Raw genomic sequence first — 26,423 nt, forward strand, 5'->3', positions numbered from 1 at the left:
GCAAACATCCAATTTGAGATCAAATAAATGGGTTCTGGGCCTGAGTAAGCTTTTTAAATAGGATTCACTCTAGAGCAGTCTGAAAATCAGAACACTGCACCAGCAAAATTCTGCCTATGCTTCCTGAGCTAAAAAAGAGAAACCCCACCCCACCCAGCAAGGGGACCCATCTATACTAGATAGTACGTTTTACATTTAGAAAAGTACAACCACAGGCTTAGGGAATGGGGAAGGGTCTTATACAATTTTGACTTGAATGAGGACAAACAGGATTTAAATTTATAGTACCAATGGTTCCAAAATAAAAACAGCTAAGGTTTATTGAGCACTTACTATGTGACTGACACTGTTTCAAGTACTTAATAACTATACAATCTTACCAACTCACTATTTGCAAAGTAATAATAATAACAATCTCCCCCAAACTGTGAAGTAGGTGCTATTACTATCCTTATTTTACAGACGAGAAAACTGAATAATAGCTAGTATGTGCTAGTGCCAAGATTCAGACTTCAGATTTCTGACTCTAAAACTCATAAGCATAACTGCTTATCTATCTAGGAAGTAATCTTACAAAGTATTACTCCAAAAAGATTTCAGGATCTATGAGTCTCACCTATAATAGAGCACACACCTCTTTCCCCCCCCCCCAATAGCTATAGTTAGCCTTGTCTGTAGTTTATAGAATTTCGCACTGTTGGAGAAGCAACATCTCAAAGAAAGAGGGATCCTTTTTCAGACCTAGGAGGGGGATTATGATTGGTTTGGGCCATGCAGGGCTATTTCTTTTCTCTTTGCTGGCGATTGGTGGACATGTGACACAGATCCAGCCATGAGACCTTGGCAAAATTCTGCTAGAGGTGACTGGGGAGGGTTTGGCTCCATGATAAATAGATATATTGAGAGAGTCCGCTACATTTTTCCTTTTTTGAATGTGTGTAAAGCATGATGCTAGGCGTTGAGACAATTATTTTAGGCTTGTCAGCCTATGGACAAAAAAGCCAACATGCTGAGGATGGCAGAACAGAAAGATTTTTTAAAACCTGGGTTTCTAATGACAGATGGAGCCTACACATCAAACCTGGACTCCTCTATCTCCAGATTTCTTGCTACAAGGATAGTTATACATCTTTATTTCTTAAGCCATTGTAAGGCATTATGTCACTTTGCCTCTAAATGCATCCTAACTTATATATATATATCCTTTATCTATATACAGATATATGTTATAGCTATACATTTTTCACCTTTCTTTATTTCAGTTGACTTGTAGCTATGTGGTCAACTAAAACCAGGCAGTCAAGGAAGGAAAGGAAATATATTTGAGCAGCAGTTTATCAACACTGTTTTGGAAAAAAAAATTCAAGACTGCTATCGGTACTATCGTTTACCAATCCCCTACCCCAAATCTTGCTTAGCTGCATTCATCTGCAGGCTATGACTCAGCAGTAAACAGAATAAAATATATCCCCAGTTTCCTCGTTAGTAAAATAAGCAATATGAACCAGGTGATCCTTAGAAAAATTTCAGCACTGACATTTTATGCTTCATGCTCTATCTATCTATTAAGAAGGGTTATATTGTAATAATTTCTAGAGATGCCCTGTAAATAATGACCACATCCTTAAACACTTAATAAAATCATAACAATTTATCACAGTCTAAGTCCTTCCCCTCTGCAAGTCTCAGTTCCTTATCAGGAACATGTGGAAAATGAAATGGATGCTCTTTAAGGCCCTTTCCAGCTCACACACTCTTGAATCCAGCCAGATTCTTAAATATGTGATTCTAATCCTCATAGACTTTCTGCAAATCATATACAGTCAGGTCCCGACGACGTCTGAATCACACAGAAGATCTTTCTGGAGCACATACTTATGCTAAAAGTTAACTGACTCAAACTGTGAGCTCCTCATTTCTCTGCTTCTCGTCAGTACTCAGCACACCATGTGGTACACGGTAGGCTCTCAGTAATTACCGGTCATCCAATAATAGTATCGTTTTTTTTGAACATCTACTATTTGACAAAGATTTTAAATAGAGTATCTCAACTCCTCACAATAATCCTGCAAGGGCAGTATTTTTACATCTATAACCTGAATAAAAAACTGGGCCGCCTGTAGGCCAGTCTCAGCATGGTGTCACATCCAAAATAAACCCAAACCCAAACCCAACAACTTGAAAACTTATGTAGGTCTTTAATGAAGTCTTGAAAGATATGGCAAAAGGGACAATTATATGGGAAAACCTACAGCAGAAACTCCTTTTTACCCATCTTTCCTCCTAAAATCCTCCCACAGCCCCAGAAAGATCCCCATCTCCATCTTCCCCAAATGTTCTAACAAAACTCCTGCCTCCTCCCCATTCTAGTTCACCCCTTTGGGTTCTATTCTGCCTCTTGGGGAGTGGTCTCATGCCCTGTGTAACCTAAATTAGTTTGAAAGTTTAGCCTCTCCAAGGTCTCTCTCTCCAGTTTTCCCATTGACTTGCCAAGTGCATTCTACAAGTATGGATGACACCAGCATTTGGTGCAGTCCTTTGATGCACAGCCCATGCTCTTCCACAACATCGTGCAATGGATGTGCACTGCTCTGTTCATGCAAAGCTGCTCTCTTTGTGTATATCCTTTAACCAGTGACTGCTTCAGAACCACCCAAGGAACATGTCAAAAATACAGATGTCTGGTCTGCACACAAGTCTCTTGAATCAGAGCATCCTAGAGTGAGATCCAAGATTCCACATTTTTAATAAGCTTCCCGGGTGATTCTGAGGCATAGCCAGGTTTTGAAGCACTGCTTTACACTACAAGGCCTTTAGAATTAAGCTACAGAGTCACTCATGCCCACAGGAACAGGAATATTCTCCCAACTCCCATTCTACTATCTGGTCTTCCTGACAACATGGTGTCCCAGGAACACAAGCAATCCTCAGCTTCTGAACCCTGTGAATTTCAAAATTATATTAGTCTGTGGTGGTGTGCAGCTCAGAATGCTTTCCCCAGAGAACAGGGTTGGGAGATCCCTGTGGGCCTGGGAGAGTGCTCCAAAGCTTTGCAGTTCTTTGCAAAGTGATTTTGTGAGAAAATATACACAAAAGTCCCCACTGGAGCTGCCAGGAACAATTTCTCCCTGAGGTTGGGCAACAAGAGGCTAACCTTGACTGCTGTCCTTTCTGGGGGGCTGGTGGCAGGAGGGGAAGGTCAGATGGTGACAGAGGGAGCCCAGAGCTCTGGTAGCTACTGGGAAAGATATCAGAAAGGTAACATTCCACAGAACCAGGAAGTGGGTCCCCAATTAGGAGGGGATGCAAAAAGCAAGATTTTCATAGAAAGAGCCCCAGGAAGTGGCTTCTTTCACAGTGTCAGGGCTCTGAACTGAGAGAGGGAAAAGACATTCACTGGGCTGAAGAGGCACCTTGAGGGAGGGGAGGAGGGCTCGGGCCTCAGATCCCTCAGGCAGCAGCAGCCAGGGCCCCATGAGGATCAATCCATCAAGAGGATGGGAGGGCCAGGCCTAGCATAAGAGCAAGCCTTTTATCAAGCAAGTGCTCACTGCAGGGTTCCCTCTCCTGGATCCCCCTCCAAGCTCTGTTCTCTTTGGAATGGACTTCAGCATCTGGAGGATCCGTGTTCGATCCCTCCAAAAAATTTAGCCACCAAAGGAAAAAAAAAACCTCATTATAAGGTGATCTTATAAGATTCTGAAGACACTTTCAGAGTGAGGGCCCATGCATTTTGAAACTCAATTGCATTGCATGATTAGTAGCAATTACTGTCAACAAACATTTGTCAAATATCTACTGATGCGCTAGGCCTGAGGAACATGTGGGCAAGAGTGAATCAATCCTTTGGCAGAGCATAGAGTACCAGAAATCAGAACACATAATCTGACAAGCATAACTGTCCTTGAGAATCTGCTGGAACAGAAAATTTTAATATAGGTCTACTTCAGAAAAGCCAAAACATTTGTTTGCTCGAAATAAGGCTGGAAAGGTCAGTGGAATCATTGATCAAAACAGTTAATTGGTTCTGCACACATGGGGTTAAATTCAGTGTAATCATAACATGAGTTTAAATCCAACATCAAACATGGGTACAGCCATCTGTACAAGGGAAAGAGACTTCACCTTTCTCTACACAGCTTCCACAGCACAGTGCAACAAATCAAGGTGATCGCCTTTCTGGATGGCTACAGGGACAAGCAGACAGGTAAACTTTTCTTTACCTAGTGCCCCTCTGTTTTGTTTTTTTTTTAACATGTTTATTGGAGTATAATTGCTTTATAACACAACGGTGTGTTAGTTTCTGCGGTATAATAAAATGAATCAGCTATACGTATACATATATCCCCATATCCCCTCCCTCTTGCATCTCCCTCACACGCCTCCTCTACCACCTCTCTAGCTGGACACAAAGCACCGAGCTGATCTCCCTGTGCTATGTGGCTGCTTTCCACTAGCTATCTATTTTACATTAGATAGTGTATATATGTCCATGGCACTCTCTCACTTCGTCCCAGCTTACCCTTCCCCCTCCCCGTGTCCTCAAATCATTCTCTAAGTCTGCGTCTTTATTCCTGTCCTGACCCTAGGTTCTTCAGAACAATTCTGTTTTTTTTTTTAGATTCCATATATATGTGTCAGCATATGGTATTTGTTTTTCTCCTTCTGACTTACTTCCCTCTGTATGACAGTCTCTAGATTCATCCATGTCTCTACAAATGACCCAATTTCGTTCCTTTTTATGGCTGAGTAATATTCCATTGTATATATGTACCACGTCTTCTTTATCCATTCATCTGTTGATAGGCATTTAGATTGTTTCCATGTCCTGGCTAATGTAAACAGAGCTGCAATCAACATTGTGGTACATGACTCTTTTTGAATTATGGTTTTCTCAGGGTATATGCCCAGTAGTGGGATTGCTGGGTCATATGGTAGTTCTATTTTTAGTTTTTAAAGGAACCTCCATACTGTTCTCCATAGTGGCTCTATCAATTTACATTCCCACCAACAGTGCAAGAGAGTTCCCTTTTCTCCACACCCTCTCTAGCATTTATTGTTTGTAGATTTTTTGATGATGGCTATTCTGACCAGTGTGAGGTGATACCTCATGGTAGTTTTGATTTGTATTTCTCTAATGATTAGTGATGTTGAGCATCCTTTCATGTGTTTGTTGGCAATCTGTATATCTTCTTTGGAGAAATGTCTATTTAGGTCTTCTGCCCATTTTTGGATTGGGTTGTTTGTTTTTTTGATATTGAGCTGCATGAGCTGCTTGTAAATTTTGGAGATTAATCCTTTGTCAGTTGCTTCATGTGCAAATATTTTCTCCCATTATGATGGTTGTCTTTTCATCTTGTTTATGGTTTCCTTTGCTGTGCAAAAGCTTTTAAGTTTCATTATGTCCAATTTATTTATTTTTGTTTTTATCTCCATTTCCCTAGAAGGTGGGTCAAAAAGTATCTTGCTGTGATGTATGTCATACAGTGTTCTGCCTATGTTTTTCTCTAACAGTTTTATAGTGTCTGGCTTTACATTTAGGTCTTTAATCCATTTTGAGTTTACTTTTGTGTGTGGTGTTAAGGAGTGTTCTAATTTCACTCTTTTACATGTAGCTGTCCAGTTTTCCCAGCACCACTTATTGAAGAGGCTGTCTTTTCTCCATTATATATTCTTGCCTCCTTTAGAAAAAATAAGGTGACCATATGTGCATGGGTTTATCTCCGGGCTTTCTATCCTGTTCCATTGATCTATATTTCTGTTTTTGTGCCAGTACAATTCTGTCCTGATTACTGTAGCTTTGTAGTATAGTCTGAAGTCAGGGAGCCTGATTCCTCCAGCTCCGTTTTTCTTTCTCAAGATTGTTTTGGCTATTTGTGGTCTTTTGTGTTTCCATACAAATTGTGAAATTTTTTGTTCTAGTTCTGTGAAAAATGCCATTGGTAGTTTGATAGGGATTGCACTGAATCTGTAGATTGCTGTGGGTAGTAGAGTCATTTTCATGATGTTGATTCTTCCAATCCAAGAACATGGTATATAGCTCCATCTGTGTGTATCATCATTAATTTCCTTCACAAGTGTCTTACAGCTTTCTGCATACAGGTCTTTTGTCTCCTTAAGTAGGTCTATACCTAGGTATTTTATTCTTTTTGTTGCAATGGTAAATGGTAGTGTTTCCTTTATTTCTCTTTCAGATATTTCATCATTAGTGTATAGGAATGCAAGAGATTTCTGTGCATTAATTTTGTATCCTGTTACTTTACCAAATTCACTGATTAGCTCTAGTAGTTTTCTGGTAACATCTTTAGGATTCTCTATGTATAGCATCATGTCATCTGCAAACAGTGACAGTTTTACTTCTTTTTTTCCAATTCGGATTCCTTTTACTTCTTTTTCTTCTCTGATTGCTGTGGCTAAAACTTCCAAAACTATGTTGAACAATAGTGGTGAGAGTGGCAACCTTGCTTTGTTCCTGATCTTAGAAGAAAAGGTTTCAGTTTTTCACCACTGAGAACAATGTTGGCTGTGGGTTTCTCATATATGGCCTTTATTATGTTGAAGTAAGTTCCCTTTATGCCTACTTTCTGGAGGGTTTTTATCATAAATGGGTGTTGAATTTTGTCAAAAGCTTTTTCTGCATCTATTGAGATGATCATATGGTTTTTATTCTTCAATTCGTTAGTATGGTTTATCACGATTGATTTGCATATATTGAAGAATCCTTGCATTCCTGGGATAAACCCCATTTGGTAATGGTGTATGATCATTTTAATGTGCTGTGGGATTCTGTTTGCTAGTATTTTGTTGAGGATTTTTGCATCTATGTTCATCAGTGATATTGGGCTGTAGTTTTCTTTTTTTGTGACATCTTTGTCTGGTTTTGGTATGAGGGTGATGGTGGCCTCGTAGAATGAGTTTGGAAGTGTTCCTCCCTCTGCTATATTTTGGAAGAGTTTGAGAAGGATAGGTGTTAGCTCTTCTCTAAATGTTTGATAGAATTCTCCTGTGAAGCCATCTGGTCCTGGGCTTTTGTGTGTTGGAAGATTTTTAATCACAGTTTCAGTTTCAATACTTGTGATTGGTCTGTTTATATTTTCTATTTCTTCCTGGTTTAGTCTCAGAAGGTTGTGCTTTTCTAAGAATTTGTCCATTTCTTCCAGGTTGTCCATTTTATTGGCATATAGTTGCTTGTAGTAATCTCTCATGATCCTTTGTATTTCTGCATTGTCAGTTTGTTACTTCTCCTCTTTTCATTTCTGATTCTATTGATTTGAGTCTTCTCCCTTTTTTTCTTGATGAGTCTGGCAAATGGTTTATCAATTTTGTTTATCTTCTCAAAGAACTAGCTTTCAGTTTTATTGATCTTTGCTATCATTTCCTTCATTTCTTTTACATTTATTTATGATCTGATCTTTATGATTTCTTTCCTTCTGCTATTTTTGGGATTTTTTTGTTCTCTCTCTAACTGCTTTAGGTTTAAGTTTAGGTTGTTTATTTGAGATTTTTCTTATTTCTTGAGGTAGGATTGTATTGTTGTAAACTTCCCTCTTAGAACTGCTTTTGCTGCACCCCATAGGTTTTAGGTCGTCATGTTTTCATTGCCATTTGTTTCTAGGTATTTTTTGATTTCCTCTTCGATTTCTTCAGTGATCTCTTGGTTATTTAGTAGTGTATTGTTTAGCCTCCATGTGTTCGTATTTTTTACAGACTTTTTCCTGTAATATCTACAGGATATCTAATCTGACAGCCTTGTGGTCGGAAAATATACTTGATAAGATTTCAATTTTCTTAAATTTACCAAGGCTTGATTTGTGACCCAAGATATTACCTATCCTGGAGAATGTTCCATGAGCACTTGAGAAGAAAGTGTATTCTGGTGTTTTTGGATGGAATGTCCTATAAATATCAATTAAGTCCATCTTGTTTAATGTGTCATTTAAAACTTGTGTTTCCTTATTTATTTTCATTTTAGATGATCTGTACATTGGTGAAAGTTGGATGTTAAAGTCCCCTACTATGTTTGTTTTACTGTCGATTTCCCCTTTTATGGCTGTTAGCATTTGCCTTATGTATTGAGGTGTCCTATGTTGGGTGCATAAATATTTACAATTGTTATATCTTCTTCTTGGATTGATCTGTTGATAATTATGTAGTGTCCTTCTTTGTCTCTTGTAATAGTCTTTATTTTAAAGTTTATATTGTCTGATATGAGAATTGCTACTCCAGCTTTCTTTTGATTTCTTTTTGCATGGAATAACTTTTTCCATCCCCTTACTTCCCTAGGTCTGAAGTGGGTTTCTTGTAGACAGCATATATATGGGTCTTGCTTTTGTATCCATTCAGCCAGTCTATGTCTTTTGCTTGGAACATTTAATCCATTCACATTTAAGGTAAATATCGATATGTATGTTCCTATTACCATTTTCTTAATTGTTATCGTTTTGTTATTGTAGGTCTTTTCCTTCTCTTGTGTTTCCAGCCCAGAGAAGTTCCCTTAGCATCTATTGTAAAGCTGGTTTGGTGGTGCTGAATTCTCTTAGCTTTTGCTTATCTGTAAAGGTTTTAATTTCTCCATCGAATATGAATGAGATCCTTGCCAGGTAGAGTAATCTTGGTTGTAGGTTTTTCCCTTTCATCAGTTTAAATATGTCCTGCCATACCCTTCTGGCTTGCAGAGTTTCTGCTGAAAGATCAGCTGTTAACCTTATTGGGATTCCCTTATGTTATTTGTTGTTTTTCCCTTGCTGCTTTTAATATTTTTTCTTTGTATTTAATTTTTGATGGTTTAATTAATATGTGTCATGGCATATTTCTCCTTGGATTTATCCTGTATGGGACTCTCTGTGCTTCCTGGACTTGATTGACTATTTCCTTTCCCATATTAGGGAAGTTTTCACCTATAATCTGTTCAAATATTTTCTCAGTCCCTTTCTGTTTCTTTTCTTCTTCTGGGACCCCTGTAATTTGAATTTTTGTGTGTTTAATGTTTTCCCAGATGTCTCTGAGACTGTCCTCAATTCTTTTCATACTTTTTTCTTTATTCTGCTCTGCAATAGTTATTTCCACTATTTTATCTTCCAGGTCACTTATCCGTTCTTCTGCCTCAGTTATTCTGCTATTGATTCCTTCTAGAGAATTTTTAATTTCATTTACTGTGTTGTTCATCATTGTTTGTTTGCTCTTTAGTTCTTCTACGTCTTTGTTAAATGTTTCTACTATTTTCTCCATTCTATGTCCAAGATTTTGTATCATCTTTACTATCATTAGTCTGAATTCTTTTTCAGGTAGACTGCCTATTTCCTCTTCTTTTGTTTGGTCTGGTGGGTTTTTACCTTGTTCCTTCATCTGCTGTGTATTTCTCTGTCTTCTCATTTTGTTTAACTTACTGTGTTTGGGGTCTTCTTTTCGCAGGCTGCAGTTTCATAGTTCCCATTGTTTTTGGTGTCTGTCCCCAGTGGGTAAGGTTGGTTCAGTGGCTTGTGTAGGCTTCCTCATGGAGGGGACTGGTGCCTGTGTTCCGGTGGATGAGGTTGGATCTTGTCTTTTTGATGGGCAAGACCACATCCGGTAGTGTGTCTTGGGGTGTCTGTGAACTTAGTATGATTTTAGGCAGCCTCTCTTCTAGTGGGTGGGGTTGTGTTCCTGTCTTGCTAGTTGTTTGGCATGGGGTGTCCAGCACTGTAGCTTGCTGGTCATTGCGTGGAACTGTGTCTTAGCATTGAGACTGAGATCTCTGGGAGAGCTCTCGCCGATTGATATTTCATGGGACTGGGAGGTCTCTGGTGGAGCACTGTCCTGAATGCAGCTCTCCCACCTCAGATGCTAAGACATGACACTCAGCCAGAGCACCAAGATCCTGTCAGCCACACGGCTCAGAAGAAAAGGGAGAAAAAAATAAAGAAAAAAAAGATAAAATAAAATAAAGTTATTAAAATAAAAAATGTAAAAATGTATTATTAAAATAAAAAAATTTAAAAATAATAAAAAAAAGAAAGTAGAGAGCAACCAAACCAATAAACAAATCAACCAATGATAACAAGCACTAAAAACTATACTAAAAGAAAAAAAGAGGACAGACAGAACCTTAGGACAAATGGTAAAAGCAAACCTACTGACAAAATCACACAAAGAAGCATACACATACACACTCACAAAAAGAGAAAAAGGAAAAAAAAATATATATATATTTTAAAAAGGAAGAGAGCAACCAAATCAATAAACAAATCTACCAATGATAAAACTCTAAATACTAAACTAAGATAAACATAAAACCAGAAACAAATTAGATGCAGAAAGCAAACCCCAAGTCTACAGTTGCTTCCAAAGTCCACTGCCTCAATTTTGGGATCATTTGTTGTCTATTCAGGTATTCCAGAGATGCAGCATACATCAAGTTGATTGTGAAGATTTAATCCTCTGCTCCTGAGGCTGCACAGAGAAATTTCCCTTTCTCTTCTTTGTTTGCACAGCTCCTGGGGTTCAGCTTTGGATTTGGCTTCGCCTCTGCATGTATGTCGCCCTCTGGCATCTGTTCTTTGCCCAGACAGGAGTGGGTTAAAGGAGCGGCTGCTTACAGGGCTCTAGCTCACTCAGACCGGTGGGGAGGAAGGGTACAGAATGCAGGGCGAGCCTGCGGGCGGCAGAGGCCAGCGTGATGTTGCAACAGCCTGAGGTGCACCGTGTGTTCTCCCGGGGAAGTTGTCCCTTGATCACGGGACCCTGTCAGTGGCGGGCTACACAGGCTCCCGGGAGGGGAGGTGTGGATAGTGACCTGTGCTTGCACACAGGTTTCTTGGTGGCTGCAGCAGCAGCCTTAGCATTTTATGCCCATATCTCGTGTCCACGCTGATAGCTGCGGCTCACGCCCATCTCTGGAGCTCATTTAGGAGGTGCTCTGAATCTCCTCTCCTCATGCACCCCAAAACGATGGTCTCTTGCTTCTTATGCAGTTCCAGACTTTTTCCTGGACTCCCTCTTGGCTAGCTGTGGTGCACTAGCTCCCTTCAGGCTGTGTTCACGCAGCCAACCCCAGTCCTCTCCCTGGGATCTGACCTCCAAAGCCCGAGCCTCAGGTCCCAGCCCCCACCCACCCCGACACGTGAGTGGACAAGCCTCTCAGGCTGGTGAGCGCTGGTCAGCACTGATCCTCTGTGCGGGAATCTCTCCACTTTGCCCTCTGCACCCCTGTTGCTGTGCTTTCCTCTGTGGTTCCAAAGCTTCCCCCCCCCCCAGCCCACACCCCGTCTCCACCAGTGAAGGGGCTTCCTAGTGTGTGGAAACTTTTCCTCCTTCACAGCTCCCTCCCAGAGGTGCAGGTCCCATCCCTATTCTTTTGTCTCTGTTTTTTCTTTTTTCTTTTGCCCTACCCAGGTACGTGGGGAGTTTCTTGCCTTTTGGGAAGTCTGAGGTCTTCTGCCAGTGTTCAGCAGGTGTTCTGTAGGAGTTGTTCCACATGTAGATGTATTTTTGATGTATTTGTGGGGAGGAAGGTGATCTCCACGTCTTACTCCTCTGCCATCTTGAAGGTCCCCTTTGCCCCTCTGTTTCTCATACATCCCAGTATATCCCCTTCCCATTCCTATATGTAATATTCCTGCCTTCAGTCTTGTTTTGAAAGGACTGGCATTGTCCTTGCTTCATAATAGTGGTTTGCAGAGTTACTATAGACAGTGGAATACTTTTGGCAAAATAAACTTTCTATGCAACTCCAATATTTTAAACACATAAACAGAGATCTCTGAGTCTGTTCTTTCTGCAGACTTTCTCCAGCTTCTGGACCCACCCTGGAATCTAAGCAACACAGTTGATCTAAAACCTCAATCAGGGGCTTCCCTGGTGGTGCAGTGGTTAAGAATCCGCCTGCCAATGCAGGGGACAGGGGTTCAAGCCCTGGTCTGGGAAGATCCCACATGCCGCAGAGCAACTAAGCCCATGCACCACAACTACTGAGCCTGCGCTCTAGAGCCCATGAGCCACAACTACTGAGTCCACATGCCACAACTACTGAAGTCCGTGTGCCTAGAGCCCGTGCTCTGCAACACAAGAAGCCACCACAATGAGAAGCCTGCACACCACAATGAAGAGTAGTCCCTGCTCGCTGCAACTAGAGAAAGCCTGTGTGCAGCAATGAAGACCCAATGCAACCAAAACTAAATAATAAATAAAATAAATAAATTTAAATAAATTAATTTTTAAAAAAAACACCTCAATCAGCACCAATTTTTGCCTCTGAGGCAGAGACTGCAAATTACAATCCCAGTATCCCTTTCCCTTTCTTTCTTAGTAACAGAATTCTAATAAGGGTGGGAATGAAATCAATTAAAATATGACATTTCCCAGCCTGTCTTGCTGCTACATAAAGCTAGTACTGATTAAAGTCTGGCCAATGATATGTAAATGGGAGTGTTATATGAGATTCCCAGGAAGACTCCTTAAAACTGGGAGCTATGCTTTTTCTATTCTGTTTTTCCTCTTTCCTGCTTTCTCAAATATGGGCATGATGGCTGGAGCTTCAGCAGCCATATTGGACCATTAAGTTACTGTGATGTTGGAGGCTATGCTCTAGAGATGCTGAGAAAGAAATGATATATAGATCCTGTATCTGAATGACTTCATGGTATTGCCATACCAGTTCTTCATTTCTTATCTCTGGAATTCTTTTATGTGAGATAATAAGCTCTGTGTGTCTAATGTAATGTTGCCTAAGTTTTTCTATAATTTGCAGCTATATCAAGTCCTAACTGATACAGAACTTGTCTGTAGTTAACTTTTCCAGCAAAAAATTTCACTATGGGTCTCCTTTTACGTACTATGTTTGGCAAGGAAAAATTATGAAGAACTAAGATAAGAGCATACAGCCATTATGGTATATATTATATGGATCAAATTTGGAATAATAATAACAATAGCTGGAATTTACTGAGTGCTTACTGTGTGCTAGGCTGTCTGCTAAGCACTTGCGCATACATTATTTCATTTACTTCTCCAGTCAACCACATGAAGTAGGTGATATAATGGATAGTTTTTAGATGAGGAAATCAAGGCTGAGAGGAGTTCACAACTTAGTTTCACAGCTAGTTCATTGCAGAGCAGAGATTTGAGGCTACATCTCCTTTCTATAACAAATGAAAGGGGACCTTTAAGTCTAAGCAAAGTAAGTGGGTCAATAAAAGGGTCTTCTGAAATACTTTATAATAAGGACAATTTAAGCAGAGTATGTTCTGACTTACGTTCTCTTTCATGATCTAAACTTGAGGTGAGGCAGCTCTGGAATCAGGCCAGCTTGATACAAATTCTTGCTCTACCTCTTTTTAGAAGTGTGATCTTGGGCAAAATTCTTTAACTTCTCTGAGCCTCAGGCTGTCTTTCACAGTAAGGTGTGGATTAATGAACTAAGGCATGTGTAGTCTACAAAGCAATGCCTGCATGTGATAGGTAAGCTAGTCTCAGTTTTGTAACACAGGGCAGGTTCAAATGAGAGGAATGAGGTAAGAGGTAATTCACTTATTTTCATAGGGATTTGATAATATTTCCTGGGAGATCTGGAACAGAACATATAAATGTTTATGGTGTATGCGTGCATACTAATTGTGTGAAGCTGAACAAGGTACCTCTCTTTATTCTCAGTTTTCTCACCTGTAAAGTGGGAATTACAATTTCTTTTATGTAGGGTCATTGGAAAAAAGAAACAATTCGCTGTGGAATGTTACACAGTGGTAATGATTAATATTAGAGTTAGTCTTCACTAACCCCTGCCGCTTCTTAATTTTTCCAAATGAAGTGACAAACTACCTATCCCACTTATTTTTCTTATTTCAAGCTGTTACTAGGATTTCTTTCATATTGTGGAAATTGATACCAACAGTTATGATTCAGAAATGTTAACCCCAATGAAGGTAAAGAATCAGAATTGGATGATAGAGAAAAGTGTATGACAAGCCCACAGAATGATAATTTTAATAGGAAACATGGTAATTTCTAAAATCATAAAACCCATTAGGAGACTATATCAGAATTTAAAACTTCTGTGTGTCAAAAAACACAATCAACAGAATGAAAAGGTGACTTATGGAATAAGAGAAATGCAAGTCATATATCTGATAAAAGGTTAATATCCAGAATATATAAAGAACTCCTACAACGTAACAACAAAAATAACCTGATTAAAAGATGAGCAAAGGTCTTAAATAGATATTTCTCCAAAGAAGATATACAAATGGCTAACAAGCTATGAAAAGATGCTCAACGTCACTAATCATTAGAGAAATGCAAATCAAAACCACCATGAGATATCACTGCATACCCATTAAGATGGCTACTATCAAAAATATAGGAAATAACAAGTGTTGAGAAAGATATGGAGAAACTGAAAACTTTGTGCCCTGTTGGTAGGAATAGTAAATGGTAGAATTACTATATGATTCTGCAATTTCATTTCTGGATATATAACCAAAAAAATTGAAAACAGAGTCTCAAAGAGATATTTGTACACCCATGTTCATAGCAGCAATATTCACAATAGCTAAAAGGTGGAAGCAACCCAAGTGTCCATCAACAGATGAATGGATAATCAAAATTTGGTATACATACATATATGTAGAGATATATATATAGTGGAATATATATATATATATATATAATGGAATATTATTCAGCCTTAAAAAGGAAAGAAATTCTGACACATGCTACCATGTGGATGAACCTTGAGGACATTATGCTAAGTGAGGTAAGTCACAAAAAGGCAAGTACTGTATGATTCCACTCATACCGGCTATCTAGAGTAACCAAATTTATAAAAACAGAAAGTAGAATGGTAAGTTCCAGGGGCTTGGGGGAAGAGAAAATGAGAGTGGTTGTTCAATGGGTATAGAGTTTAATTTTGCAAGACAAAAACATTCTGGGGATTGCTTACATAACAATATGAATATACTTAACACTACTGAACTGTACACTTAAAATGGCTAAGGTAGTAAATTTTATGTTATGTACATTTTACTACAGTTGACAAAAAACGTTAGGCAAATAGCAATAGGAAGAAGTATAAAAGAGATAGAATGGAAGAGTGAGCAGGTGACAGGAGTACAGCAACATTATGTGGGCATCAGAAACGCATTTAACAACCACTTCCATAAAAGTTGTGGTCCAAGTTAAATTGGCCTGTTTTTGAATGCTCTCATCTAAATGGAATGCTGGCAGGGTGAAAATACTACGTAATCAGGGATAAATGGGAACTATGTCTGGCTGGAAGCAAAAGGTCCACTGGGGCATGTCAGAGGCTGGTGTTGGAACTGGCCTCATTTAACAAACTCATTAATGACCTAGAAGAAAACGGAAATAGCCACTACTAATGAAATTTACAAAGATATGTTGGCAATGTCCTGGACTTGGCTGTAACAGCATAAGTATAGCTGGGATAGAGAGAGATTTTCCACTAGGTAGTTAATTGGATTAAACCAATGACCTCCTGGGATAAGAACACTTGCTCATTTCCAACTCTTGTCTGTAGAGCAGAAAACAAATTCTGAAATGTGATGCAGTTCATAAAACCATACTTGATAGAGGCGTATGGAAGAATAGTGCTTTCCCAGAGCACAATTCTGCCTTTGTCCCTTATCTCTAGGTAGAAGACAATGAAATCTATTTATTAAAAAGATATAAGAAAGGAGAAGGTGAGAGAGGCAGGGGAGATACAGTGTTTCTTCCATGAAGGAAAGCCTGGGCAAGACGCCCACTAAACCTTAATGTACAGGCTCTGAAGTTTGGCACAAATTTTGTCACCCTCTTCCCCTGCTTAAAGCCTGTCGGTGGTCTTTCAGGGCACTTGAGAGAAGTGTAAAATCTTTGACTGGGCCCTGAACGATCGGTCCCCCCTCCTGATCCAGCCTCATCTTGTACCACCGCCCTTCTCACCCATGTAATGGTCATCAGCTCTTCTGCCTGCCCAGCAGCAGTTCTGCCAACAGCACCACTATTTTCCTTGGCAGATTCACCCCTTCCCACTCTGAGTCACCATTTGATCCCCAGCTATTGTGCTTGGTTCAGAGGTGGACAGAGGACTCAAGCTGTGCCAATCTGATTCCATTCTAGGACTTCTAGAACCACAATCACTGAAGAGCAGCTCTCCCGATGAGGTTGGCAGCCTATGGGGTTTCTCAGATGAAGGCGCTGTTGGCAGTTTGAGCAGGACAGCTCTTTGTTATGCAGAACCAGCATTAGCCTTTAGCATTTCTGCTTCTGCGCCCAAACCTCCAGTTATACCCCTCTGAATCATTGTGACAACAACAAAATGACACACCTGAGGACCACCCATGGTTGAGAACTATAAGACAGAGAATTTTTTGCCATGAGATGGAAATCTAAGAATGAAGCAATTTGCCTGGGACATTCGGGTCTTCAGTTTATGTGTCACTTCTTTTTCATATCTCTCCCATCTAAATTAGGTCCCTGTCATGACACTACTTATTATGTATACTACTGAACCAATTTGCAAATACCTGCCTAGTTGTGTGGTTGTTTGTTTCATATCTGTTTTCTCCCACTAGACTGTAAGTTCCATGAAGAAAGGGGCTATTTTGGTTCCCTAAGACTGACATTCAATAAACATTTGTAGAGAAAAGGAGACAGGGAGAAAGGAAGGTTGCTTGGAAACTAGTAACACGTTTTAGTGACAAGCATCTCAAGCCAACCTACAAAAGCCTGTTTAATCTAAGAATCAAAATGTCATCTCCTATACTGTTTTTATGAGAGAAGAAGAAGAGCTGGGGTTGATCGTAGGGCCCCAGGAGCCCATCTGCCTCTCCATAAAACCAGTTCTGGGAATTCCCTTGGCTCCCAAGGGGACAGGTCCCACTTCAGAAGAGCAGGAGTTGAAAGATGGAGGTGGAGGGTAAGAGTCTGGTAGCAGTTTCATTAGCCTTTACCCCTCCCTTCCCTCACTCCAGCCTTGGCAGTGATGTCAGGGGCTCCAACAGCAGGGAGAAGGGGTGGGGTTCAGAGAGGGATCACTTGTACCATGTTGGAAATCAGAGACCCATCTTCTAAAATACTCCCTTGTTGGGAATATATGCTGTTTTGTGGTTATCCAACACTATGTTCCCCTTCCTAACACACTCCTGTCCCCTAAAGGAAATTACTCTCCTCTTTGTGGGTAGCCTTGGTGGGATGGGAAATCCAGATGCCTGGCTCTTGCTTTGGAAGTCAATAGATCAAATCCTTCCTGCCATGGCAGTCATATAGCAGCACAGCTAATAGGCTCTCTCCCAGGACTTTAAATATTGAGTGAGCAATTAAAAAAATTAGAGGACATTCACCCAGTAATGTAACCCTGATCATAGTGTTCCTACTGATTGATTAGCTCCTGGCCCTCAAGGGATGCTTTGCCTCCTGCCCATTTCCAGCCCTAGTTCTCTAGACTTTTCTCAGTTCTTGGACTCTCTCAATATCATTCCAATAAAATCTCCTTTGTCTAAATTACCAGAGTCAGAAACTTTGTGTGCAATGCAAGAGTCTAGATGAACTTCCTGAGGCCTGATCAAGTCATTCATTGCAGTTTCACATTTGCATTCATGCATTCCAAATGTAGCTAACGAAAGTCCATTATGCCCCATGCACTATGCCAAGTGTTAGGTGTACAAAAACAAATAGGATTCAGGCCCAGGCCTAAGAGGACACATTCTGCTTGAAGAGGCAGAGAATTAGGTCAGAAATTGAAATTGAATTGGTATAACCTGTTGCAAGAGTCCTCGGAAGATGATGATCTGAACTCCTTCCCTCCCTCAGGCACACCTTCAATCTCTCTGCCTCTCCCACTTCTAATGGCTTCTGAGGCCTCTAGATAGCAGGTTCGAGTGAAGATTTGGGTACTGTGAGTCTCTGTTGAGAGACTGTGTGCAAACTTTCTCCACAATGGACCGAACAGGAGCACAGGAAGCCAGAGTTCAAGAGCTTCAGAGTCAGGTCATAAACAGTCGATCACAGTAAGAGCTGGACCCTGGTGGAAGTTGCCTGGGTTTTCAGGCCCTAAGAGACCAAGGATAGGACTAGTAGACTGAGTCCTCTCTGCTCCAGAGATTAGGAAAGCATGTGAAAACTAGGGAGCAAGGAGGCTTCTTCCAGGGCCCTGTAATCTGCCAGCTTCTACACACCACCCTAAGCCACAGTGAAAAGGACAGCTTTGACTTCCACCACTGCTGGGACTGCTGCCACGTTAGGGGCTTATACAAACAGATCTGAGTCTCAGGGGGCTGAAGTGTCTCTCACCTAGCTGTCTGGGAGAAAATATTCATCAGAAGACACTGAACGTATGTACAGTGAAACAGAGCTGCTGAAGAAGAATGCCAACATTTTTAATATAAAAATAATGAGTACTTGAGGAGACACACATGCAACACACACAACAACAACAACAACAAGATAGTCTTCTGGAGCCTAAAAAAAAAAATTTCAACTAAGAGATTCAAGAAAGAAATCAAAATAGAGAGTGGTCATTGTTGAGACCCAAATTAGTGGCCTGGATGGTCAAATTATAAGTAATATCTCAAAGCACGAAGGAAAAATATAAAGAGATGGAAACCATGAAGGAAAATATAAGAGCCATGGAGAATATATCCAGAAGACCCAATATGTGAATCATGGGTGCTCCAGAAGGAGAAAAAGGAGAGTTATGATAAATAAGACTGTTTGAGTTCTGCTGGGACTGTAGAGTAAAAGGATACATGATGAAATATTTTGGTAATATTCCAAACTTTGGGTGAAAAGAAAAGCCTGCCAAGCATTCAAATAAAAAGAAAACTAATCATAATGGCATCAGATTTCTTTACTGCAACCACAGAAGTTGAAAAACAGTAAAATAACAGCCACAGACACTGTGAGATTGCAACCAAGATTCTACACACAATCAAGATTATTCACTTATTAGAATGAAAGGAAAATGCATGGGAACACACCAGAAATTAGAGAGTATATCACCCCTATAGTTCATCTTAGGAAAAGAATCTAGGGAAGATATCTACATGGAAAAGGATGAAGTTGGATGCCTACTTAACATCACACAAAAAATTAACTCAAAATGGATCAATAATAGCTAAAACTATAAAACTCCTAGAAGAAAACATAGGAGTAAATCTTCATGACCTTGGGTGAAGCAATGATTACTTAGATATGTCACTGAAATCACAAGCAACAAATGAAAATAAAGAAATATTGGACTTCATCAAAATTAAAAATGTTTGTGTTTCAAATGACACCATCAAGAAAGTGAAAAGACAACCCATAAAGTGGAAGAAAGTATTCACAATTCATATATCTAATAAAAGACTTGTATCCAGAATATAAAAAGAACACTTTTCAATTCAATATTTAAACAGTAGACAACTCAATTTAAAAATGGGCAAAGGATCTGAATAGACATTTCTCCAAAGAAGATATACAAGTGGCCAATAAGTACATGAAAAGAAGTTCAACATCATTAACCATTAGTGAAATGCAAATCAAAGCCACAATGAGATATCATTTCACAACCACTAGAATGACTATAATAAAAAAAAAATCGATTTTAAAACATTTTTAAAAAATCAGATAATAATGATTGTTAGGGAGGATAGGGGAAAATTGGATCCTTATACATGGCTAGTAGGAATGTAAAACGGCGTATCCCCTTAGGAAAATAATTTGGCTGTTCCTCAAAATGTTAAACATAATTACCATACGATCTAGCAATTCCACTTCTAGTTATATACTCAAGAGAAATGAAAACATTTGTCCACACAAAACCCTATACACATCTGGTCCTGGTCTTTTGTTTGTTGGAAGATTTTTAATCACAATCTCAATCTCAGTGCTTGTGACTGGTCTGTTTATATTTTCTATTTCTTCCTGGTTCAGTCTCGGAAGGTTGTGCTTTTCTAAGAATTTGTCCATTTCTTCTAGGTTGTCTATTTTATTGGCATATCGCTGCTTGTAGTAATCTCTCATGATTCTTTGTATTTCTATAGTGTCAGTTGTTACTTCTCCTTTACCATTTCTAATTCTATTGATTTGAGTCTTCTCCCTTTTTATCTTGATGAGTCTGGCTAATGGTTTATCAATTTTGTTTATCTTCTCAAAGAACCAGCTTTTAGTTTTATTGATCTTTGTCATCATTTCCTTCATTTCTTTTCATTTATTTCTGATCTGATCTTTATGATTTCTTTGGGGGTTTTTTGTTCTTCTTTCTCCAATTTATTTAGGAGTAAAGTTAGGTTGTTTATTTGAGATGTTTCTTCTTTCTTGAGGTAGGATTGTATTGCTATAAACTTCCCTCTTAGAATGGCTTTTGCTGCATCCCATAGGTTTTGGGTCACCGTGTTTTCATTGTCATTTGTTTTTAGGTATTTTTTGATTTCCTCTTTGATTTCTTCAGTGATCTCTTGGTTATTAAGTAGTGTATTGCTAAGCCTCCATGTGTTTGTATTTTTTACAGATTTTTCCGTGTAATTGATATCTAGTCTCACAGCATTGTGTTGGAAAAGATACTTGATAGGATTTCAATTTTCCTAAATTTACCAAGGCTTGATTTGAGACCTAAGATATGATCTATCCTGGAGAATGTTCCATAAGCACTTGAGAAGAAAGTGTATTCTGTTGTTTTTGGATGAAATGTCCTATAAATATCAATTAAGTCCATCTTCTTTAATGTATCATTTAAAGCTTGTGTTTCCTTATTTATTTTCATTTTGTATGATCTGTCCATTGGTGAAAGCAGGGTGTTAAAGTCCCCTACTATGACTGTGTTAGTGTCGATTTCCCCTTTTATGGCTGTTAGCATTTGCCTTATGTATTGAGGTGCTCCTATGTGGGGTGCATAAATAAATATTTAAAACTGTTATATCTTCTTCTTGGATTGATCCCTTGATCATTATGTAGTATCCTTCATTGTCTCTTGTAATAGTCTTTTTTTTAAAGTTTATTTTGTCTGATATGAGAATTGCTACTCCAGCTTTCTTTTGATTTCCATTTGCATGGAATATCTTATTCCATCCCCTCACTTTCAGTCTGTATGTGTCCCTAGGTCTGAAGTGGGTCTCTTGTAGACAGCATATATATGGGTCTTGTTTTTGCATCCATTCAGCCAGTCTATGTCTTTTGGTTGGAGCATTTAATCCATTTGCATTTAAGGTAATTATTGATATGCATGCTCCTATTACCATTTTGTTAATTGTTTTGGGTTTGTTATTGTAGGTCTTTTCCTTCTCTTGTGTTTCCTGCCTGGAGAAGTTCCTATAGCATTTGTTGTAAAGCTAGTTTGGTGGTGCTGAATTCTCTTAGCTTTTGCTCGTCTCTAAAGGTTTTAATTTATCCATCGAAAAGCCCAAGACCAGATGGCTTCACAGGCGAATTCTACCAAACATTTAAAAAAGAGCTAACACCTATCCTTCTCAAACTCTTCCAAAATATAGCAGAGGGAGGGACACTCCCAAACTCCTTCTACAAGGTCACCATCACCCTGATACCAAAACCAGACAAAGATGTCACAAAGAAAGAAAACTACAGGCCAAAATCACTGATGAACATAGATGCAAAAATCCTCAACAAAATACTAGCAAACAGAATCCAACAGCACATTAAAAGGTTCATACACATGATCAAGTGGGGTTTATCCCAGGAATGCAAGGATTCTTTAAAATATGCAAATCAATCAATGTGATACACCATATTAACAAATTGTAGGATAAAAACCATATGATTACCTCAATAGATGCAGAAAAAGTTTTTGACAAAATTCAAAAATATTTTATGACAAAAACCCACCAGAAAGTAGGCCTAGAGAGAACTTACCTCAACATAATAAAGGCCATATATGACAAACCCACAGCCAACATCATCCTCAATGGTGAAAACTGAAACCATTTCCACTAAGATCAGGAACAAGACAAGGTTGCCACTCTCACCACTATTATTCAACATAGTTTTGGAAGTTTTAGCCACAGCATTCAGAGAAGAAAAAGAAATAAAAGGAATCCAAATTGGAAAAGAAGAAGTAAAGCTGGCACTGTTTGCAGATGCCATGATACTATACATAGAGAATCCTAAAAACTCTACCAGAAAACTACTAGAGCTCATCAATGAATTTGGTAAAGTAGCAGGATACAAAATTAATGCACAGAAATCTCTTGCATTCCTATACACTAATGATGAAAAATCTGAGAGAGAAATTAAGGAAACATTCTCCTTTACCACTGCAACAAAAAGAATAAAATACCTAGGAATAAACCTACCTAAGGAGACAAAAGACCTATATGCAGAAAACTATAAGACACTGAAGAAAGAAATTAAGGATGATACAAACAGATGGAGAGATATACCATGTTCTTGGATTGGAAGAATCAACATTGTGAAAATGACTCTACTACCCAAAGCAATCTACAGATTCAGTGCAATCCCTATCAAACTACCAATGGCATTTTTCACAGAACTAGAACAAAAAATTTCACAATTTGTATGGAAACACAAAAGACCACAAATAGCCAAAACAATCTTGAGAAGAAAAACAGAGCTGGAGGAATCAGGCTCCCTGACTTCAGACTACACTACAAAGCTACAGTAATCAAGACAGTATGATACTGGCACAAAAACAGAAATATAGATCAATGGAACAGGATAGAAAGCACAGAGGTAAACCCACGCACATATGGTCACCTTATTTTTTCTAAAGGAGGCAAGAATATATAATGGAGAAAAGACAGCCTCTTCAATAAGTGGTGCTGGGAAAACTGGACAGCTACATGTAAAACAATGAAATTAGAACATCCCTAACAACATACACAAAAGTAAACTCAAAATGGATTAAAGACCTAAATGTAAGGCCAGACACTATCAAACTGTTAGAGGAAAACATAGGCAGAACACTGTATGACATAAATCACAGCCAGATCCTTTTTGACCCACCTCTTAGAGAAATGGAAATAAAAACAAAAATAAACAAATGGGACCTAATGAAACTTAAAATCTTTTGCACAGCAAAGGAAACCATAAACAAGACAAAAGACAACCCTCATAATGGGAGAAAATATTTGCCAATGAAGCAACTGACAAAGGATTAATCTCCAAAATTTACAAGCAGCTCATGCAGCTCAATATCAAAAAAACAAACAACCAATCCAAAAATGGGCAGAAGACCCAAATAGACATTTCTCCAAAGAAGATATACAGATTGCCAACAAACACATGAAAGAATGCTCAACATCACTAATCATTAGAGAAATGCAAATCAAAACTACAATGAGGTATCACCTCACACCAGTCAGAATGGCCATCATCAAAAAATCTACAAACAGTAAATGCTGGAGAGGGTGTGGAGAGAAGGGAACCCTCTTGCACTGCTGGTGGGAATGTAAATTGATAGAGCCACTATGGAGAACAGTATGGAGGTTCCTTAAAAAACTAAAAATAGAACTGCCATATGACCCAGCAATCCCACTACTGGGCATATACCCTGAGAAAACCATAATTCAAAAAGAGTCATGTACCACAGTGTTCATTGCAGCTCTATTTACAATAGCCAGGACATGGAAGCAACCTAAGAGTCCATCAACAGATGAATGGATAAAGAAGATGTGGCACGTATATACAATGGAATATTACTCAGCCATAAAAAGAAACAAAATTGAGTTATTTGTAGTGAGGTGAATGGACCTAGAGTCTGTCATACAGAGTGAAGTAAGTCAGAAAGAGAAAAACAAATACCATATGCTAACACACATATATTGAATCTAAAAAAAGAAGAAAAAATGGTTATAAAAAACTGAGGGGCAGGACAGGAATAAAGACGCAGGCATAGAGAATGGACTTGAGGACACGTGGAGTGGGAAGGGTACACTGGGACGAAGTGAGAGGGTGGCATGGACTTATATATACTACCAAATGTAAAATAGATAGCTAGTGGGAAGCAGCCACATAGCACAGGGAGATCAGCTCCATGCGTTGTGACCACCTAGAAGGGTGGGGTAGGGAGGGTGGGAGGGAGACGCAAGAGGTAGGAGATATGGGGATATGTGTATATGTAGAGCTGATTCACTTTGTTATAAAGCAGAAACACAGCAATGTAAAGCAGTTATACTCCAATAAAGATGTTTAAAAAAATCCTATACACAAATATTCATAGCAGCATTATTCATTAGCAAAAAATGGATACAACTCAGATATCCATCAACTAATGGATGGGTAAAACTATAGCATATCCATACAATAAAATAAAATTCTATTTGACAATTTAAAAAATGAAGTATTGATACATTCTACAACATGGAAGAGCCTTAAGAACATTACGTTAAGTGAAAGTAGCCAGTCACAAAAGAGCACATATTGTATTATTGTACTCACATGGAATGTTCAAATAGGAAAATTTATAAAGACTGAAAATATGTCAGTTGTTGCCTGGGGCTGGTGAGAGTGGGAGGGATGGGAATGGGCATGACTGCTGTGGGCAAGGAGTTTGGAGTAGGGAGTGTCTCTGGGGTGTGGTGAAAATGTTCTAAAGTTACATCATAGAGATAGTTGCATGACTGAATATACTAAAACCACGAAAATGTACCCTTAGGTGAAATATATCTCATTAAATATGTTTAAAATTAAATTTAAATTAGTATTTTCAAGTGCACAAGCCACATTAAAAAAATAATCTAGAGGGGACTTTAAGCAACAACAAATGAACTAGAACCTATACTTTTGAGAGGAAGGAGGAAAACAAGGGAAAAGACAGTGAACAATGAGCTGAGCAATAATATGTGAGTAATTGAAGCTAAATGAATAATAATGAACAGCCTGATATGAAATATATGTGTTTTAGAAGGTCTCTTTCCAAAAAAAAACTGTCCAAACTAAAAGTACTTAAAAACCTGGAAGGAGCAAAACCCAGCAGTTGAGGGAAAGAAGGGGAGGTAAAAGCTTTCCAGAGTTCTCATCTTATTATAATGGAGTGAAGCTGGGGATGAACTGTCTTAGAAGGCCAAATGTGCATTTTGGTGGAGGAAACAGTATACTGTTTTCAAACAATGTAAGAAACATATTTGTCTGATGATTAATGTAGAGGGAAGTGGAGTGGAGAATGGAATAAAGAGCAGCTTGAACAAACCTGCCAATATAAGAAGAGAAATAACAATGTAAAATAATACTTTATGTCCCCAAAATGGATTTGATGTTTTCTCATGGTTACACTGGGGTTACAGGTTTTTGGAAAGAACACCACAAAAGTGAAATATCCTTTCTGTCACATCATATCAGGTGACAGATGACACCCACATAACATCACTGGTGAAGGGAGTGTTTACCAGGTTTCTCTGCTGTAAAATGATCATTACTCTTTCCCTACTCGATTTTTCGGAAGCCAGTCAAGAACTCTCCAACCTTCAAGGGCGGGGGCCAGGGTGGAGGTGGGAGAATTAAGCTCCACCTACTGGAGTGGAAGTATCTACATTTTGGGGTTTTTTTTTTTGGAATACTGGAGTGAGGCTTTGTCTCTTCTCCCTCATATAAAATAAATTTTTTAAAAGCATAAATATGAATGAAATAAAGTCAAATCTATCATTCATTCCAATAAATGTGAAATGACTGAATTCCCATTAAAAAGCAGAGACTGTTCAATGCTGGGGTGGGGAGTGGATAACAGTAGTCATATACTGTTTACTATAAATATGTTAAAAACAAAGTGAAGATACAAATTAATTAATTAAAGGAATGAGCACCAAACAACTAATTTTTAAAGGTAGGAGCTAACATCAAACAAGGTAGAATTTAAATTTAAAAGTATTAAACAGGAACAAAGGAATATTATGTATTGAGACAAGGCATACAATATAATTTAGGAAGACAAAATGAGTTATAAATCTGTGTGCTTAAAGCAATTACAGCAGCTAAACACTTAAGGAAAAAACTATTAGAAATATAAGGAGAATTTAATAAAATTTCAAATATAGTGAGAGACTTCATTATACCTCTTTCATATTTAGACAGATCCAGTAGACAAAAACAAACAAGGAGATTGAGGAAATGAAAAATAAAATTATAGATATATTTAGAGCCCAAATCCAACAAACAAAAACTACTCATTTTTTTCTTATGTCCCTGGAATATTTATAAAATCAATCATGCATTTGTCCACAAAGAATGTATTATTTGAAAAAATTTAAGGATTAAATTAACAGGATTTAACAGTCTATAATTTTTCAGCCAATAAAAAAGAAATGAATAATGATAAAGTAATCAAAAGAAAATCTTAACTTTTAGAAATAACTTCCTGACTAATATAGTATGTATGTGGTATATATTAGTCAGATTTTTCTCTAGAGAAACAGAATTGAAAACAGGGACTCAAACAAATACATGTACACCATATTTTTTTCTTTTTTAAAAATTTATTTTATTGAAGTATAGTTGATTTACAATGTTGT

The sequence above is a fragment of the Eubalaena glacialis genome, chromosome 3, assembly GCF_028564815.1.
Source record: "Eubalaena glacialis isolate mEubGla1 chromosome 3, mEubGla1.1.hap2.+ XY, whole genome shotgun sequence".
Lineage (NCBI taxonomy): Eukaryota > Metazoa > Chordata > Mammalia > Artiodactyla > Balaenidae > Eubalaena > Eubalaena glacialis.